This window comes from Phaenicophaeus curvirostris, chromosome 2, assembly GCF_032191515.1.
Source record: "Phaenicophaeus curvirostris isolate KB17595 chromosome 2, BPBGC_Pcur_1.0, whole genome shotgun sequence".
Lineage (NCBI taxonomy): Eukaryota > Metazoa > Chordata > Aves > Cuculiformes > Cuculidae > Phaenicophaeus > Phaenicophaeus curvirostris.
In genome coordinates this window covers 89,334,084-89,354,994 of record NC_091393.1, presented here as the reverse complement: position 1 = coordinate 89,354,994, position 20,911 = coordinate 89,334,084, and positions in this window count along the sequence as shown.

Below are 20,911 nucleotides of genomic sequence, written 5' to 3'. Positions count from 1 at the left end.
TCTATTTGATGATTCCATGATTCTATACTCACTGTGTTTATGAAATTCTGTGACACGTGCCAGTCATCATGGAACACCTATCAACTTCTCTGAAATTAATTTTTTTCCTATCTTATACTGCTTTTTTTAAAGTGATGCAATCTCAGATTTTGGGCCAATGCAAAATAAAGAGATACGAAGATGGTTACTTGTGATGTTCACCTCTATGGGCCAAATGCTGCAGTCTACACTGGTAACAGTTTGTCTGGTGCAGGAATTGCTTATCTTAGCATTTCAGAGCAAAAAGACCATTCCTTCAACAGGATCCAATGGTAAGTGAGGCTCAAATGCTTAGATTTTATTTCAGATGTTATTTGCCATGCTAGTTATCATTATGAAAAGCCTGTGTTGGCACATTAAACTACAGTCCCTGGGTGTTTTTTAAGCCTGAAGCTTCTGTTCAGCATTCCATATTTTAAGCAATATTTAAATGCTGAAATAATATCAAGTGAGTGGATAACAATGATTTTAGAAGTCTCCAGAATACCAGATATACTCAGGAAACATTGCTAAGCAACACTGCCTGTTGTTGTTTTCCATGTTTTTTTTCTAATCCCGTGCCAAATTCCGCACGTTTTGCTAATGTGAGTGCTCATGATGACAGTAACAGGAATTTCCCCAGGAGGAAGACAAGAAGGGCTTGGCTCTTGTTTGAGCAAAAACAAGATTTGGTGCTTGTTTTATTTATGTAGGGAAAGTAATCTATTTTTCTTAATCTTTTGGAAAGTATAAATGAGATGTATTCCAAAGGCTAGTTTCACAGCTCTGGAACTACCACTTGTTCTTTACTACTAATTAATCACAATTTCCTGCATAAACAAATAAGAGCAAACTCAGGCATTTAAGAGTATCTCCCATTCTTGCAGCCTTTTTCTCATGTAAAGCATGTTTCAGCACATTTCTGATACAAAAGCCAAGGTCTCCCTCCCTACCTTATGTCAGTACAGATTTACGATGGTAATTTACACTGTGAAATGGTGGTCCAACAGAAGGAAACATCCAGCATCGTTGCTTTTGATTTTTAAAGGTTCTTTAGACAAGCTACACATTTTCACCTCTTACCTGAAGCCAACAGGAAGCAGGTCAGGGGATGCTCATTTGTCAACTTTGTTTTATGTTGAGGAGTGATCAGGAACTATTCCTAGAACTTCTATTACTTTGGCAAGCAGAATTTCTTAGAGCTGAGTCACTCATAATTGAACTGATTCTATATTTTGTGTGAAAAGATGTTGGTAAGGCCAGAAGTAGAATTCATAACATTTGTCTGCAGATCACTGACAAGAACACACAAGACTTTAGAGGGGTAGCAGCACTTTTTTAATACTGATACTGTAGGGAGGTATCAAAGGAGGAAAGGAATTCTAGGAGTACAAGAGGAATGCTAAGATGCTTTAGCCCTGTTTAAAGTACTGGCTGGTTGCTCCAGAAAACTGGCTGGTTTTCTCCTTTGGCAGGAGAGCAGGAATGCAAAATTAAAACAATCAGTGTGCAATAGTTATGACAGACTCCTGGTCTCTGCATCCTTCAGTAGCTCCCACTACCTTCTTCCTCCATTCATACAAATGCTTCTTTCAACAGTGCTGACTCTGAAATTGATGGGAAGGTTGGTTTTGTGGTCTGTGGTAGGTCTTAGAGAACTATCATTGAATTCCAAGTTTTACAACAGGCTCCAGTGTGATCAGAGGTATGTTAATTTGTCTCTGATGTCTTAATTTCTTCCCTGTAAAAAGGAATGATAGTACACATTTACTCTTTTCTAGCCGGCATATCAATTTTGGCAGATATTCCCAGAAGATGATCTTTAAACTGTGCAGTGGCTACTGTAAAAGGAACTCAGATCTCAAATGGAGCTGCTAGAATAGCATAAGATTTGAAGTGTGGAACAATTTATGAACCAGAATAGCTGTTTAATCATTGATAGTTGAATGACACAGTGTAGTCATACATTTGATATTCCCTTCATTGCAGTTCCCTTGTAACAGTAATGTACAAATTTATTTTTTACAGACTGCAAAATTTGTTATTAAAAACCATCTCACTAACACTCTGTAAACTTGCAATGACAGAAAATTGATGTTTGCATATATAAATACATTAATTTCCACTGATTGCTAAATGATCCAGTCAATTGCCTGAGGTTAGTGACAATGAAGATTCTACATCTGTAAGGATAAAATTATGTTTATATAATTGACTGTATAGATTATTCACACACATTGAAGATAAAATGCTGCAATTTTGTATGTCTTTGAACTGTCTGGAGAAACAACTTGATCCTTTTCATAGGTGTTACTGTCTTGAAAGTCACAAAGCAACTTTGTTTTACACTGGGTAAAACCCAAATGGAAATTATTATTTTGACTAATGTCTGTTTCATGCAGAGAATTAGAGAAAAACACAGGTTATAAAAAGAACAGTGTGCATATCTAAGCACTTAAGGACTCTGCTGGTACTTGTTAAAAATAAAATTACTCTCAAAGAAAGTTACTATTCCTTTTTCCAATTACTAAAGCATGTGTGTTTCTGCACACACTTGTATGTATGTTTGGATTTCATATTTATAAAAATGAGTCACAGCACATGGAGTAATTACATGATCAACACTCCGTAAAAGATGAATGGGAAACAGTTACATGGCCTCACGTACTTACATTTAAAGTTATTTGTAATTCCTTTTGGGTAAATGTATACCCTGTGCTCTTAAAAGTGCAAATAAATTGGGCAAAACATAAAATATGGTCTGAATAGCTTGCCATTGTAAGTAATTGACCTTGGCTTAGTAATCAAATTGTAGCTCAACAGAGAGAAGAGGCATAGCTTTGTCTTAACACCAAGATCATGGCAATCTAAAGGTGTGCCCAGAGAGCCAGATTTACTTTAAGTCTTCTTTCAGGAGATTCCTGACTTGGGTAGAGTGAGACTGAAGCACCTGGCCACTTCTTACCACAGCTCCACCATGCTGTTGTGCCTATTTTACTGCTACCCAATGCTCCACTAACGAAAGCAGAGCAGATACTGCAAAACAATGAGAAAAACAATACATCAGAGCATTACTTGGTGGAGTCATTCTCATTCCTGGAATGTGAGAGTAGGAAGAGGATCAGGACAGGGTGCCTGGGACCACCATGCTTCTGTGGAGTGGTGGGCTAAGTCTGTGAATGCACCAAAGACCTGAGATGTAAGGGACTTTCAGAACTACAGGACCAACTAATGATTTGGGTGGCTTATTTTCCCATATGAAGTGTGGGTTACCTTTACGGATTCCCGTCTTTAGGACTGGTTTTGATTATTCTTTCATAAGTGTCAAGTTTTTCCTCGTTTTCTGCCAGCTCATTTGGGACAGTTTCATATGCACACTAGCCAAGGTTTCTGCTCTGCTTACTGAGCTGATCAGCCTCACGAGGTCTGACTCAAACTTGGTCTCTGTTAATCTGGGGCAGAGCATCATAGTATCATTGTTGGAAGAGACTTCTAGGGCTGGCCATGGGAACACTGTCTCATGCTTCCAAAGTCCAAGAGTGTAGTTCAGCTGCTTACTATTAATTAATTTTTAACTAGTGATCCCTAGTAACTGAAAAAATTGGAGGATTTCTGTGTGCCACAGGTAAGCTTAAGTCTTAAGCTCAATGCTATATAAATAAATAAGGTATCTGATTTAAAACAATTTTTTTTCAAATTTTCTCCTTTGTTGAAATAGAAATAATGCCTCATAATGGATTTGTTTTTTTCCAGAATTCACCCATTTCCATTGGAAAAGAAATTGTTTTTGATTGCTAAGACACTCTTCTGAAACCTCATCACTGACATGTTTGGTAGCACACTAATGCTCTTTCTGTACGCATTAGATGATCTTACTAGCAAATGCGTCTTCTGTCAAGAGTAAGAAATGTAAACATTCTCCTAGTCAGATATTTGCCACACTGGGATGGCCACAGAATCACTGTTTTCACAGTCGTTTCATAAGTCATGCTGCGCTCAGGACTTTCAAAACACCTCCACAAGAACACTTACAATGATGAAGTGTCTCCTGAAGTACTCCTGATCTCGGATGCATCTCCAGCAAATATATTTTGTCTTAAGGCAGGCGATAGATAAATGTTTCCATCCTTTGATGAGAGCTGAAAAAAGGACCATGATTCTTAGCATGAGAACACTAGAGGTGCAGTCTTATTACTACAATAAACCTAGATCCATATTGGAGAGAAAAGACTGCTCAGGAGGCTTCATGTAAGTTCTTTCTCCATAACTTTTGTCATAAGTTTGTACAATTTCAATAGCATTTTGAATGCTACTCTGATGGTAAAGACACACAAGTATTTCACCCTGGTATCCATTCATAGGACTCATTTACCAAGAGGGTGGTCAAACGCTGGAACAGGCTTCCTAGAGAGGTGGTCAATGCCCCAAACTTGCCAGTGTTTAAAAGGCATTTGGACAATGCCCCTAATAACAAGCTTTAACTTTTGCTCAGTCTGAATTGATTGGAGAGTTTGACCAGGTGATTGTTGTAGGTCCTTTCCAACTGAAATATTCTGTTCTGTTCTGCTCTGTTCTGTGCTATGCTGTTCACGGAAACTGATAAAAGCTAGCACTTGCAGTGCTTTATATTTAGAGGTCATTGGAAGAATTTTTTATATCAATAAAACTTAGCTAATTCAATGGCATGCTTACTGACTGCAATATTACTAACTTCATGAAATCTAAACCACCAAAATGCCCAGTGAAGCACCACACTTTAAACAATGTCCTTCCAAACTCTAGAATTGAAAGTCCAAGATATACCTGCAAACGTTCAGGAGAAAGCCCTATATGTTGAATGTCTTCCACTTTGTCTATACAGTTCTTAATCTGAAGGGCAAAGATACAGACAGCTTGTGAAAGGGTACATTTCCAGATTATCAAAAGAGTTAATTATTTACAGTGTTTTATCTGCATTTATTCTCAAAATGGAACAAAGCATTACACATTGTATTTCCTTCTGTTTTTTCAGAACTAATATTCATAGATGTTTGAGTTTTCTCTCTTTTAATAGGTTTACAAATGCCTGCATCACTACTGAGTGACCTGAATTTTCTTCTTGCAGCCTGCCATTGAAACACATGGTATCCAACACAGAAAACACATACGGAAAACAAGGTTATACCTATCTGAGAGTATGGATCAAGATCGGGTAAGAAATTATCCTGTATCCAAGTGTGTATCTGTTAAAGTTCTGACAACTTTCAAGGTTTTTAAAACACATCACACTTAGTAATTACTAATGGCAATAGTGGGAGAATGTTGTGGGAAAAAAAAATTTACATGAAAAGAAGAAAACGCTGTAATCTTGTACTAAGCAGAAAATTAGATTTGTCCTCCTATTATTCTAGTAGGCTGGCAAAACAGCCTTCATTTATTTTGTGTGTTTGAATACGCAGATGATAAATGGAAGCCTATTTTTGTAGGCATAAAGTCATTTTATACTGCTCAAATGATTTGTACATCAACTCCATTAGCAGCAACTGTTCCTCCATTGTGCTACTGCCCTACTTGACATTTCAGAAAACATAAGTTCTAATGCACCTTTTCATTGTGACTTCTAAATTTTGATTTTATCCTTCAAGGCACAAAACCTCTTTTGCCAAGGCAGACATGTCTGGAGCCAACCTGTCAGAAAAAGGACTTAGTTGATACTTAGTATCTTTTAGTGGATATAAACATTAAACAACAAAGGCGATTTGCATTTCCCCAGTGGTCTACTGACAAAAATTGTATTGGGTCCTAGCTTTCCCTGACTTAGAATCTCATATAGTACTCATGTCGGTTTTTAAATTAACAGAAACTCCACACAACAGTACCATCCTACTTAGCTTTGTAAGAGGAATACCTTCTTAAGAAAGCATTATAAGAAACACAGATAATGTTTCCCTCTGATATATCTTCTAGGACAATTTACTATTGCAGCTAACACAGGTAGCTGAACAAATTCTGTGTCCTCTTGATTTTCTCAAGTAGATGAGATTCTACTCCTCATGCACTTCTGTGTTTGAATCATCTCTCTGTCAAGATAACATTCTTGGAAAGCTTTCTGTGGCATTTTTTTCTGTTACTACAGCACTATTTTCATAAGATGCGTAATCAAAAATACTAATTTTAAAACTACTATATAAAAGAGAGCACTGAAAAAACACAACCATACTGTTGAGCATGAGGAATTAAAAAACAAAGAGAAGAGAATCTTGATTATGATATGTTACAATCCTGAACTTATTCTCTTGCTCTTCTGTACTGAAGATCTCACGTGATACATTTTTCTGAATCCTTAGGGGCAAGAGTTATATTTACCTTGTTGGCTTGTGTGCATCTCACCATTGCCTTTTAGCTATCTTTGCTTCCAAGTACATTATACACTACATTGCTCAGAGCAAAAGCTTATTGGAGAACTTTCATACATGGTTCCCACTAAGCATGCACCATGGAAAAATAGAGGCTTTCATTTTTCCAGCTTTTAAAATTTCATTTTAAAATGGTGCGCATGTGTCTGTGCTGTGTATAACCACCAAAGAGAGAAGCAGCATAAGCCTCACAGCTGGGTGGATGAAGAAAAGTAAACACGTTCCAAAATGAATGCTTTGTTTCCAGAGGAAAGATTTGTGTATTGCTTTTCATCCATCTTCCTTTCAAAAAAAGGAAGGGCAGGAGTGACTTCTCCTACACATTGAGTACTGCAGGCTTCAGCCATGAGGTGGCGTTAAGATGCAGCGCTATGTTCCTTTACTGACACTCCCATTCATTTCTCAAAACCTGTTTTAATCATTGTATGCCTGATGTCCAGAGAAAACACGAAGAAGTTAAGGAAATGAAAAATACAGTAGCAAAGAATTCAAAGGGCCAGTTATCCGAGTTTAGGCTGGAAAACTAAAGCAAATTATGCCCTCAACAACCATGTTGTAAAGTACTTATATCATAGTCTCACAGCCTGCAAGTTACGTATCTGTACAAACAGGAACCAACAGCTAGATACAGCTATTAAGTCAAATACTAGATTAGATATTAGATATTATATACTAGATACTATTAGCTTAACCACAATGGTGGATATTTTTGGCATGTATATGGCTCTTCAGAACACCTTTAACGTAAAAGAAGACAAGTATTTCCAAACCAAACAAATGAAGCCAGAGCTATTTTGAAAAAAAAAAAAAAAAAACAAAAAACCAAACCCAAACCCAAAACAAACAAAAAAAACCCCCAGACAACCAAAACAAAACTACTCATATTTAGCACCGGTATGCAAACTCTTTGGTGCAGATCAATCACCAGCAGCTGTATTAACAAAAAGAAGGTTCTGTCTAATGAAGCACTGACATCACTAATAATCATACAGAAGTGGATAGAGATAGAACTGATCATCCTAAGGTGTTGAATTCCTTGTGGGAATATGGTACCAGTCTGCATAATATTAGCATTATTAATAATGCAGATCTACAAACCACCAAATCCTAGTGTTTCCCTAGTGATGTGTGCTATTTTCTTTCTATTTCCTGCTATTGTCTTTGCCAACTGTCAGCTCTCAAAACCTAGCAAACTAACTGCAATTATACTAACTGAGAATTTGACCCTTTGTCTTTATCTGGGTGAAAGCATAATGTAAGTACTTTGGCAGCACTTTTGTTGGTTCGCTATCAAACCTGGGTCTGAATTTTGAGGCTTTTGCCTATCTTTACTTAGACACAGATACAAGAACCAGTACAGATACATTTATTAACTTTCATTTTAATTTACAACATTAGAAAAGCTGTACTAACATTGTATTGATATATACTGCTACCCAGAAAGTTTACATTTCAAGGACGAGTAGTACTGCTGCTATTGGCCAAGGGAAACTGCCAAGTGATGCTCTGAGAATGAAATTCGAGTTGTACCTAGGCTCAGGGTCATCTGTGCTTTCATAATCTTTCTAGCAATAGGAGTTATTTGATTATACAATTACATAGGTAGTTTTGTACACAGCATTTTTTGTTATTCAGTTGTTTGGTTTTATTATGAAAGGTTAAATGAAGTGAGCTTCAAGCCCTGTAACTCTAGTGCTGCACAATCTTCATTAAGTTATGTGTCCACACAGGAGATAGTATGGATGTTAATGGAACTGTGTATCTCATTGCATATGCCTGGATGTAACTGAGATATATGGGGAAATGCTATTTTTGACTGTGGAGGGAAAAGCAAGCACCTAGGATAAGTTCAGTATTCCAGTTTCATTTGAAGGACGCTGACTCCCGTTTCGATCCAAGACACTTTCATGATTACTGCCAAATGTCACAGAAAATTGGAGTTTGTACATGTACTCCAAACAAAGTTTCAGACATGCAGGGCTAGGTACTGTCTGGAGTGAGGCCAAATAGGTTGTATTTAGAAAAGCAGCTATATTTAGAAAAAGAATGGAGAATATTTGGAATGATACTGGAGAAAGTCTTTAGAAAACCTGGACCAGATTTTTCAGAGGCACAACATTTTATTGTCTCCTCCAAGGATGAGTACATGAATAATGAACCTTGATAGTCTTGCAGTATTTCAATTTTTAATATGTATGCAAAAGTTTACCTCTTCAAGAAAACCTGTAAGAATGATGATGAAGCACTGTAATAACTAAACTAAGTGGTTTAATATTGAAGGTTCCTGGTCTAGTATTTTCCACAGACTCTTGAGAACTATAACTTCAGATGGTGAAATACCTAAGGCTTAGAAATTTTAGCCTCTGGAAATTTTGATTAGCATGTACTGTGAAAATCTCTCTCTAGTTACTGAATTCTGCTACAGACAAGCAACATTTGAAGGCTAACATTTGAAGAAAAGAAAATTGAAATCTGCTTGAGAACAAAGCACTTGGGTCCTTTCATGACAAGAATATCTTCTGCATATTTTATTTTGAGCTTTAAGAATGTAATAAGCAAAAATACTCCAAAACATCTTTGTTTTCTTCCTTTTATTTTTTGAACTTTGCTCCCTCATTTAGGCTTCACCAGTTGAGAATATAACAAATTTCAATTATATATGGCAATCTTTGCTGCTCTTAATTAGTCTTGATGCTTCTGTATATTCATGAGCAATACACTAGGATTTGAATTCTACAGTTCTTAGAGTTCACTGTTTCTGTGCCATTAGCCATAGAAAAGCAAATGTCACTTAAGTACAAAAGTATGCGGCAGCAATCTCGCCTCCAGCTACCAATATAAGTGGGATGGTAATGAACCATAGCACAGCAGAGGTAACAAAACTTTTAAATCATGGCTCTGATACCACAATAAAAAGATGAACTAGATTTGAGTTAGGCAGTTTCAGATGAAGCACTTAGCACTGCAAGTTGATGAAAGGACTGATTTTCTGGAAAAAAAATACAGCAGCATTCTTATCTATTGTTCAACAGCTATGCATTATAATAAAGCTCACAGCATGTTTTCAGTGAATTGTTCAGTTTGAAATCCTTGGGAGCCCAAGGACTGGAAGTCTTGCAGTAACCTAACTACAACCAAGACTATTCAACTCCAGTTGTTTTCATCTGCATCTGAAGCACCAGGAAGTTTACGCAGCTCCAGCCAACTCATGGAGGATATTTTTTAACTCCAATTTTTTTTTTTTTAGTGTTTGCAGCTGTTTACAGGAGGTGGGGGCATTTGAAGACCCATCACAGACATGACTGCATGCTAATGCAACTTACCTCTAAGTTATTCAGGACTCATACTGTAGCTTTCTATGCATCAAAATCTGTAACCTCCCTGCTACTCTTCAGTGGTTTCTCCTTATTAAACAAATACCTGCCCTAGTTCCCATTTTACTTTTCTTTTTAATCGTATGCATCTAAACAGAAAACACTATTAAAATAACACAGTGGACCTCAATAATATTTCCCTTCCTATCATGAACTTGTCATTTTGAAGAGTGATTTGACTTTGTAGGCTTTACACCTCTCAACAGTTAGGTTTCCTTCTCTCAAGATAAGTTTACAGTTCCAATTGAGTGTTCTACACATGCCCCTCTTAGGGCACACCATGTTATACCTCACTTTTAAATTCCCCTACACTATTGATTTTGTGTCAGTGAGAGAGGGGAAAGAAAGGGGGAGAAATACAGCAGCCAGCCAAAACTAAGGGCAACCAACATCCTTTGACTAGCATTTCATATTTCAGCTATATAGATATAGTTGTCATTAAAGACTGTATTTACCTTTGGCAGGCATAATTGTTTCTGTGATGAACAGCCATGTGATCTTGAATGATATACTGGCTGGAGAGCTTGCAAGACAGTCCACAAGGAAAAGCTGCAAGAGGGAAAAATCTTAGTTTGTTCAGCGGAGCAAGAAATGTCTTGAGCAATAACAGCTCTAAAAATATTTTAATATTTATCCTCTTCTGTTTGCAATAAAAATCATGTCAATATTCATTCATTTATTTTAAAAAGTAAGGGTAACTCAAAATGTAACATGAAAAAGTGGTAAATTTTTCTCATTTTTCTTATTTTTGAATACCTGAGAATTATCGCTTGCAGTAAGTAATGTAGGAGCCTTGCATATTGTAGCACTCTGGAGAATAATAGAGGATCTCACTGTTTAAAATCTGATATAATAAAAAGTGTTTATATTTTTGAAGGATTTAATACCAGAGAGTAGGACTAAATACTGTAAAAAACTACATATGAATATCTTGCCTCTTGGTAATACCAGACCTCACTTTACTACTCTACAGTGAGGCAAACGGACTGTATACACACAAGGAGAGAAGCAGAGCCAGAAAAGAAGCCAGGATGTAGAACAGAAATGTGTTACACACAGGCTGACTATGACAGTCCTCTGACTTTCTAACCCGTAAGACTTCTCAGATCAGGAAGAATGTGTCTCTGTATCTTAAAGAAGTTCATTAGCCCAGGAAAAAAGTCAAGACATAGATAAGCATTCACTCGTTCTAAAGTTTAAACTGGTAGGGCAGCTAAGATAGATCAATGTGTTTCGATCTGTTTCTGAACAAAAATATTATTTCTGGATTCCTTCTCAAATCATCAGACAGGATTTGTAGATGGAATGTTGCTAGCAAATAGTTAAAAACCAAATGCAATTCTTACGTGCCTTTGGTCTTCCATCCACAAACACAAAATAGCCCTTACACTGAGATAATCAGCCCATTCAACCTGTTCAGATTTGGCATTCTCACACAATGAAGCAAATGATTGTTCATGTTCCCAATGTACAATTTCAGTTAATAATTTAGTTTCAAAGCTTTTAGTGCATTTTGAAAGAATACGACACTTCGGGTTGAGAGTCTGGGAATCAATACTTCTAACCTCAGTTTGGCTGCTTTCTTGCTGTGTGTTGCTTTTCCTCATGTAAATGTCTGCCTACCAAGTGAGACAGTGCTACAAACTGTTTTGCACTGTCAAGGAGTTTGACTACATTCAGTTCATTGTGTCATCTTTTGAACAAGCAAAGTAAGAAAGAATGGGAAAAAACACCTAATACCGTGTTTGTTGCTTCATGTAGTATTATTTGCTAATGTGCCCCTGCAAGTGACTAAAGGGCTGCCAGAAGGACACTAGCATGAAGATCTCCTTTCAGTAGCCTGTGCAGAAGCAGCATCACAATCCAACACAACCAGCCACAGAAAAGTGGTGTTACTTCAGCTCCAGGACCATTCATTCTGATTGCTCATTGAACATATAGGCAGAGCAAGAATTCTTACATTATGACACAAACAAGTAAAGAAAGAACAAAAGAAACAATGATTCTATGCTTGCTAGAAAGCAATAGGGAACTTGGTGCAAAATTATGGCTAAGCTCCATTTAGCTCTTCTCTCAATGAAATTTACCATGAGTGGTACAGGTACCATATAGGAATCTGATACTCGGAGCAAACAAATATAAAGCTCGTAAAATTTCTAATAATGAACATTTCCCATGTGTCCAATTTCAGTCGGGGAGACCACTCATGGGGGCCAGAAATAAAATCAAATACTTAAAATGAATACTATTCTGTTTCACGGCTCTTGTGCTTGAGGCCAGTAGTGACTCACTTCCAAAATTTCAAAAACCTAGTCTTTTTTCATGAATTTTGCCAGTTGTGCTCTGACCTCTTGCTGGCAAAAGTAGTCAAAACAAGCTCTTCAGTAATATTCAGCGCCATCCCTGTCTGCTGTGAGGTGGGGCAGCTCTACCGAGTTCAAAGAATGGCAATGTCCTAAATCACAGCAGCTAGAGGCTTTTGTCACTAAGGAAAATAGTATTTCAGGAAATTACTCGTTTTTTTCACTGATTGTCAGTGACAGCCTGATTTCAATATATGCAGTAACAAAGACAGCACGACATAAGAACAATGTGATAATCCAAGCAATATCTGAGGATTAAAAAGGGATGTAAAATCCATTTATAAAAAGAACATTCTCCTCAAAATGAATTACCACCCCAAATATGAAATACTGAAGATACACAAGGAACTAGTATTTTAATCTAATTTTTTGTCTTTCACAAAATCTAACTCTATCCTGTGTCCAGAAAGTTACTAACATTGTGCAATAAACAGCATTGTGGTTATTCCTATGTAAGGAAAGAAAAAACAAATTATTTTCTTTGCCAGAGACTTTCTGCTGAACTTTGGCAAGTAATTTTGTCTTTCCGTGACTCATTCTCTGAAAAAAGAACATGAAAAAATGCTTGTATTTCTCTAGGAAATTTTAAAAATAAAAACATTTAGATGTGGAGATTCAGTGGGCGCCCATCTAAATATTTCTCACACCTAGAGAAGGTGATCTTATTTGAGCTCAGTGGAAAGCTCACACTTCTTTAACAGATCTTTCATTTTCTTTTACAGCTTTGAATATCTTCAATTTGAGGGGAATTTTAAACAGAAATCTTCCAGAAATGTTAAGTAGCCCTGTTACGAGGCTCTGTTGACGGGGCAAACATGTCAGGTCAAATTGAAACAGCCCTTTTTAGTACTGTAGAGACAGGCAGAGTTCTCAAGCCCATGTCTGAACAGCATAAAACTTCTGTATTTTCTGCTATCTTTCATAGTTCTCATTTGCTTGCAACATTTCACAATCCGCTTTATCCAAGTTTTCAACATTTCAGGGTAACAACATTTTCTACATAACAGCACAGACGTACCTACAGGAAGTTGCCTGCTTTTGAAAATCTTTCTAACCTTTGAATACGGTAGTACTTTCAAGACATTTATATCTTGCTTCCTTTTATGAGGAAAGATGTCCGGGAAACACAAATCCAAGAACAAGCAATAAAGAACAGTGACAACTCTCTCAACACTGAGACTTTTTATTTCTTATTTTGTAATGACTTTCCTAGTAATTTATTATAATCCTGAACGTGTATTTGTATGATGACTAATTTACCTAGTTTCCACTGATTCAATTGCAAGAGATTACTTCTGCAAATCATGGCTGGAGAATATATCCTGTCCAGAGCTATAATGTCATGTCATAAATTTAGTCATAGTAGTATTAAAGTTTGACTGATACACAATGACAGTAATAAAACATGTCTTTTCCATGTAGCTGAAAAACAAAAATATGCTTTTGAAAAACACAAGAGGTGACTTTACTCCTCACCAGACTGCTAATTCACAATGCCACTACTTTTTGCCTCTTATAGGAGCACAAAAAAACATATTCTCAAGAATACTGTTTTACTCTTCCTACAGTGCTGCTGTACTGCATGTAGTTCATACCATGGCTAACTGCTAATCCCTACAAGTGGAAATTTCACAATGTGGGGACAAACCCTTATAATCAACAAATAAAAACTGTTCAGTGATACTTAAGCCTCAAAAGCTTAGAACTGTCAAATACTTATCTATCCTTCACACAAATTGCAAGTGGGAACCACCTCTGCAACATCCCTGGCTTTGCCTTTTGTAAACTGATGAAAGTATCTGTCTAGCACCACAAGGAAAGAGCTATCTTGAACCATAAGCAGTAATTCACAGTTAAGGTCCTGCATCTGTATCTGTCTATTTCTTCATCTTGTATTTAAAGCCTAAAGCTGGAGGGGAGAGGGAACATCTCTTCACTCTGTGTTTGTCTCAGAGAGCATGAATGAAATTATGAGAACAAAATGCATCCGTCTGCAGCTTGAGCTTCGTTAAAGGAGGGACAAAGGGCAAAAAGGACAACATGGTGGATGGAGGTGCTAGTAGTGGTGGTGTGTTTGCCAACATCTAATTAAGGACTGAAACTATATGGATCTGGAGAACAGCTTTTCCAAGGAGGGAAGCTTCAGGCAGAACAGGTTTCTAGCAATTCTTCTGCAGGTGCTTGGCAAAGATCCGGACCAGGGAAACTGTTTGCTGATTTAGGAAAGTGAGATTTTCATAACAGAAGATATTAAAAGATCTTGTAAGAAAATATTGTAAAATATTTATTTTTAATAATCTCATAATATTCAAGCTGTTAATCCAAAATTGGAGCACATAGGCACCTCTTAAGTAATAACCCGAATACTTAGAGCTACATTCCCTACCCCCTGGTAGGGAAGGTAAATGCACTGGTTACCTACTACAGAAGAATTAAGAAACATGATTATCTTTCTGCAGGTCCTATGGGGATTACAAAAGAGTCATCTCCTGGCCAGAATGGTACACTACAACTGACCCAAGTATGAAAAGTCTAGCACTTTCAAGTTTACTTTCCCCATCAGATTACTTCTGTTTCTTTAATGCCTACAAATTATTATGACTCTTTTGACCAGTTATGAGGGAAAATTCCTAGTTAAAGCAGCCATCTACAGGGCTGTTCTCTGCATGTCACAAAACCAAACCATAGCATTGTGTAAATGTCATGTTTTGCAGCCTGAAAGATCTCTGCTAAACACAAATCTTCAAGTCAAAAGGAGGAGCCACATTGCTGGCTCATGTCAAGCTTCTCATCAATCAGCACCCCCAAGTCCTTCTCTGCAGGGCTGATCTCAATCATGTCATTCTCCATCCTGTATTGAAACTGTGGATTGTCCCAACCCAGGTGTAGGATCTTGCACTTGGCCTCGGTGAATCTCATGAGGTTCTCATAGACCCACTTCTCCAGATTGTCCAGTCCCTCTGGAAGACATTCCATCCTTCTGATGTGACAACTGCACCACTCAGCTTGGTGTCACCTGCAAACCTGTTGAAAGTGCACTTGATCTCACTATCTGTAACATCAATGAAAATATTACAAAGTACTGGTCCCAGTACAGACCCCTGAGGACACCGCTTGTCATGGATATCCATCTGCATATTGAACTGTTGACCACTATGTCTAAATTTCAAAAGTTACTTAGGTTTGCAGGAGTCAAATAGATACAGATTCATAGGAAATTCAGGAGATTCCAGTCCTTGCCTGTCCAGTGGTATGCTTTTCAACACAATCGTGTTCGTAACTCCCACTAAATTCAGGAGAAGTGAGTACCCTAGTTTGCACGTCTGGTCATGGAGACTCAAGTTCAGTCCTCATTTTTAACTTAACTCTAAACTTAGTTAAGAGATTTGTCTTTATGCAAAATTTCAAGCAATAACTTGAATTATAATTTAAATAGACTTTTTCCCATTTAAAAAATTATTTTGGTTCATCTTAATCCTATTCCTTGTTAACTTTAAGCTAGCCAGTCACTAGTACAAAGTGTATACATAATCTTCTCCACCAGGTAAATCTTATCACTTTGAATCCATGTTAAAAGTCCATACCTCTTAATCAGATAAACCGACTGGCATATAGGAGACTAAAGCTCAGTAGCTTCGTATTCCAAAGGGCTGCCCACCCAAAATGCCTTAACTGTGAATTTATATTTTTGCCTGATTAAATTTGTGAGTTGCAAAGGAAACATCTCCTTAGAGATGATCCTGAATGTCAAAGGACATGCCAAGTGCCATCAGAACTAGAATAATCAATGCAATTCTTTCTCTGGTCTCATGGCAACATTGTAATTTGGGGGAGGAACTGGGGGTGTCTAATGCTTAAAGAATGAAACCTTTACTTTTGTTCTCCTATGCACAGTTAAGGATAATTTTTTTCTTTAAAGACATTGCCACAACATTGCAAACTTTGTGTTTACACACCTATAATCAAAACCTAAGGGACTTTATAGAAAGTGATTTCAGGCTTTGAATTTGGTTACAGTTGACAAAAAGCCCGCTTTTTTAGAAAGTGCATTCTCAGCCTGTTCTGAAATTTAAGTATCACCACTGGTAACTTATTTTTTGGCAAAATCACCTCTCTGGGACATCTTTCTTAAAGATAAAAGGATGAAGGCATCAGAGAGTCCTCAAATAAAAAAAACTGGAAAGGTTATGGGTAGTGCTTTTTTGGATCAATTTCTGCCACCTTACACTACAGGCCTAAAATAAAACCACCATGAAATAAATGGGACCTGAGTAAATATTATTGCTTTTCCTCTTTGCTCATATTTCTAATTGTCATGAGTTCCTAACTGAATAAAATCGTCAAAAGGTCAGTGTTTTTTTTTGTCTTCTAAAGACAACCTTCTATAGTCACAACAGGATACAAATAAAGGAGGTTATCAATCTCAAATCCAAGGTAACGCATCAAACATCTGATTATTTTTAAAAAGATATATTTATTTAGATAGATTTCTTAAGCATTTTTATTCATTTTTCTGAAAACTAGTGCAACTTAATCATAGCTTCACATATACTAGCTAAAGACTTAAAAACAAATTAGTTTCACTTCATCAAAATTAGTTTCACTTCATCACACTGTGTATTACTAACAAAAATTTTGATTCTTTTGAAATACAAAATATCTCTGGGTAAATCCTCACTTATTTGGGGTTTTTCTTTTTTATGTCAAACATTTGCGAAAGGCATGACCAATAGAAGGGTACTATACTGAAAAGAGCTACTAATCATGTGTAACTTTAGAACAGACAGTACTTTTTTATCTTCTTGTGGTGCAATAGTGCTATTTTAGATCAACAGTTACTCCATTATAATTTCAAGTGAAAAATATCAGGAGAAAACCACTCACAGTGAGGACAGATGAAAATGGAACAAGCACACATCAAATATTGTAATTGTTTGACACAAATACAGCTAATTTAATACATACATGTTATGTAAAACTTGTGATGCAGGCACCAAATAGTTGTTATGATTGAATACACGTTACCATAATGGCAGATCTTTGAGTAACTAGTCCTTTACATGAGCACTGACACCAGTTAACTCATGAACTGATGTTATTGCTGTGGCCTGAATTCCTGAAGTCTCGGTCACATCGCTGTCCCAGGCTCTGCACAGTCAGTCACTCATTATCGTACCCAAAGAGTTTACAACTGAAGTCTGCAAACCAGATAAATACCATGTGTGTGGGGGAAAGCATTGTCTTAATTTCAGAGTATGAAAAATATTAAATGATTTATTCATTGTAACAAGATCAAGACAGTTAGTGGCAGAGATATGAAACTTGATTTCCTGAGTATGAGACCAGAACCTAAACCTCAGGCCATCTATTTTCATCTTTATCTAAATATCTAACATGTAGAATTTTCTTTCTCATGAGAAAAAATTCTACAATGTTTCCATAGCTGCAACCATTTTTGACCAACAGAGCCCTAAAAGTTTTTAGAAACAGTTGGTTTCACCATAGAACATCATATTAAAAGGAAATTATTTTGGGAAGAGCACTTTGAAAACCAATGAGATGGTAGTATTAAACCTATTGTGTTCAAGTTACGATAATTCATTGTGTTGGTCCAACACCACACACGGAACCAGCACATATGTAGGGTAATGCCGCTAGCAATATACTGCAGTTAATTTCAAGATCATGCCTTGAATAATGAACATCCTTTTCCAAAGCAAAGGTTCTAAAGTGAAACAAGGGAACTATTTGATGGAGTTTCTGATTCCAAAGGGTACGATCTCTTGAACCTAGTGATTTGGCAATGCTCCGTACCACAAGCTTAAGTCCTGTTAGCTTTGCACACTGACTTTGTAAAACCATACTTTAGTACTGTTATGAAAATAATTCAGCAGCTATGCAGATGCTATTATTTTAGTCTTTTCTTGGAATGAAAAGAAGTAGTATATAGCCTTTGAAAGAATTATGTTAATTTTTGTGAAGCTTTTCATTTGAGCCATAGCAAACTGAGAGAGAGCAGAGCTCCTGCCTCATCTCTGCTTAAACTCATATATAGCAACAGAAGCTGCTATGTTTTGGGATAACTTCAGAAAGGAGTTTCCTAAATCTGTCATAATTTATGACCATCTCCATTAAACCTGTATAAGACACATTAAGGAATCTATACTGCACTAGTTACTTATCCTGCTATAAACTGAGCCCTGGTCTTTGCAGCCATTAAATAAGGGAACAAGTCCCACATCTAGCAAAGCTCGGTTTCTATTTAATGATGTGTTCTGTTGTCAACAGTCTCTTCAGTTCCTTTGTATTTTCTGCATTTCTATAATACCTGAATCTGTCTCCCTACACAAATGCTGCAGTAGTTACTTTAATTTGTGCCAAACTGCTTTAACTTCACTGTATTATAACAAAGCAATTTAATGAGTAAGTATTATACTTTGCTATTTTACATCAATGCACATTTCTTTTAACTTGAGACCAAGTTAAAAGTTGAGACCAAGAGACTTGAGACCAAGAAATCAAGTCTTTCTGGTGGCAGACAGATAGACGCTAAAATGCTTCACAGTGATTTGTTCCAATTGAATGCAAAACACAGCACACCTAAAAAGGATAACAGTAAAAACGCTGCATAGAAGTTAGAGAAGAGAGATTTTTTTTTTACATTTTAGCTAATAATAATGCACAGATAAAACATGACATTGCTAGTGGCATTCACAGAAGATGCAGGACAGACTAAATATTTTGAATGATGTACAATGAAATAGATTAAAGCGTACAGCAAAGCAGTCACTGCTGTGAGATGATCACTCTAAAATAAACAAGAGGTTTGATTCTGAAGCTTTGTACTTGCCTCCAGTAAGCTCCTGAGCGACATTTGCAGGACTTCGCATGTTGCAACAATTGACTCGAAGCACGAAAGTGATAAGTGCAGTTTTTACGAAGGCTTCGGCATCATCCTAACCCCCTGTACTATTAATCACTGGTGATTAGATACACTGTTTCACATATTGATACTTAAGGATTTATCACTCATTTATCATGAGATAAAATTAGCCACGTATTAGGCTGTTCTCACTGATAGGAATGAGGAAAGTTTAGCATAGTTCTGACACAGAAACGGATCTTATCATACATATTAAGCAACGGAATTTATGCATTAAAATGTTCTTAGGATTTTCAATTGATAGAGTAAGTTTTGGTAGAAAGGAGAAGACCTTCATCCACAAGAATACAGAACTGCATTATCTGAGATATGTGTATGGCATTCGATGTTCAGAACTATTAGATATGCATCCTTTGTCAGCATCCTAAAATCCACGTGAATTTCCTCATGCACTGAAATTGCTTCAGGTCCATATTTGAATACCTGCAGAAGCCCACATCCCTTGTCAGATATCAGATATGGAAGCAACATTTTCAAACTTAATCCAGAATGTTAAACGCAACTTGACTATTGTTTGTGCATAACTTTAAATCTATTTGAAAGGTCTCCAGAAAAACAGGACTTCTGCAGGATTATTTTTTTTTGTCAACTTGTCAAAATAGAAATATTTCTCAAGCAAAGAACAGGGTTTCACTGAACTTCAGAAGAAAGGCCACCTCAGCTGGCATGTTGCAGAAGAGCACAGCCTCCCAGGACCCACAGCCCCAAAGCAGTCCCACAGTATGGCCTCCTGACTGTTGGACATTCCATCCTGCCATTTCCAGGCACCCCAACTTTGTGAAAGTAACAAGACTATCCTCTTTCTCTTGTGAACCAAAAAGCTGCGTGTCACATTTGGACTTCCAATTGAGCAGCAGGAAACCTGACACCTTTGAGAACTCAGCTTATGCCCAAGCTGTGAGTCATGAAGCCTTGGGAAACCCTCTGGTACAAATAGCTAAAAATGTGGAAACCCTGGGATCTCGGAACTTCCAGATTCAATGAATTTTTAAAAATGAATTTAAAGATGCTCTAATAAGGCATCATTTTACTTTCCTTAATTTTTGCCCTTCATGTGGAATAGGTGTTCTGCCCCTTGACTGCCTCTACTAAACCCTGCCATACTTGTATTGGATGGACATGCCGATGTTTGTATTTTGTAGTACTTAATTTTGTGATATCTTAAGCCACATGATTAACTTTAAGAGCTGGACGCAAATTAAGCAACTGTTACAGTTATATAAGCGATACCCTAGAGAGTCCCTATGAAGATATGTACGAACTTGTACCCAGGCCATCCTCCCACTGATCAGCAGGATCCAATTTTAGCAGTGTGCTTGTCAGCTGCAAGGCCCTTCAGCAGAGCAAAGACACTCCTTTTCAAATGCCTTTGCTGTCACTGGGTGGTATCCACTTGTAGCTACAGAGAAAATATGGAGAAGCAAGGAGAGACAGATGAAAGGAAGAAAGATCACGGCAATCCTTCATCAAATGCCTTTGATGTAAAAGGGAGATGTTATAGTTTGGGTATATGTACAGGCAGAAAAATAAGAATAGAAGACAAATAATAAGAAAACCATCAAAGCATGTGGAAAAATTACAACTCTGCTCTTTAGTCTCCATATCTTTTCATTAACAGAACACAATGTGGTTTAAATAGCAACATATTCTAGAAAGTTGTCTTTCTTTTTATAAGAGCTCAGACATTTGCACTCCCTTCTGCACATCATTTCTACATAGCTGCATACAGATCAGTTATTTCTTCTCATCTAGGCCATATTCATAATTTCCTAGTAACACTTTCAAGATGAATAGAAACAGCACCATAATTTTGTCACC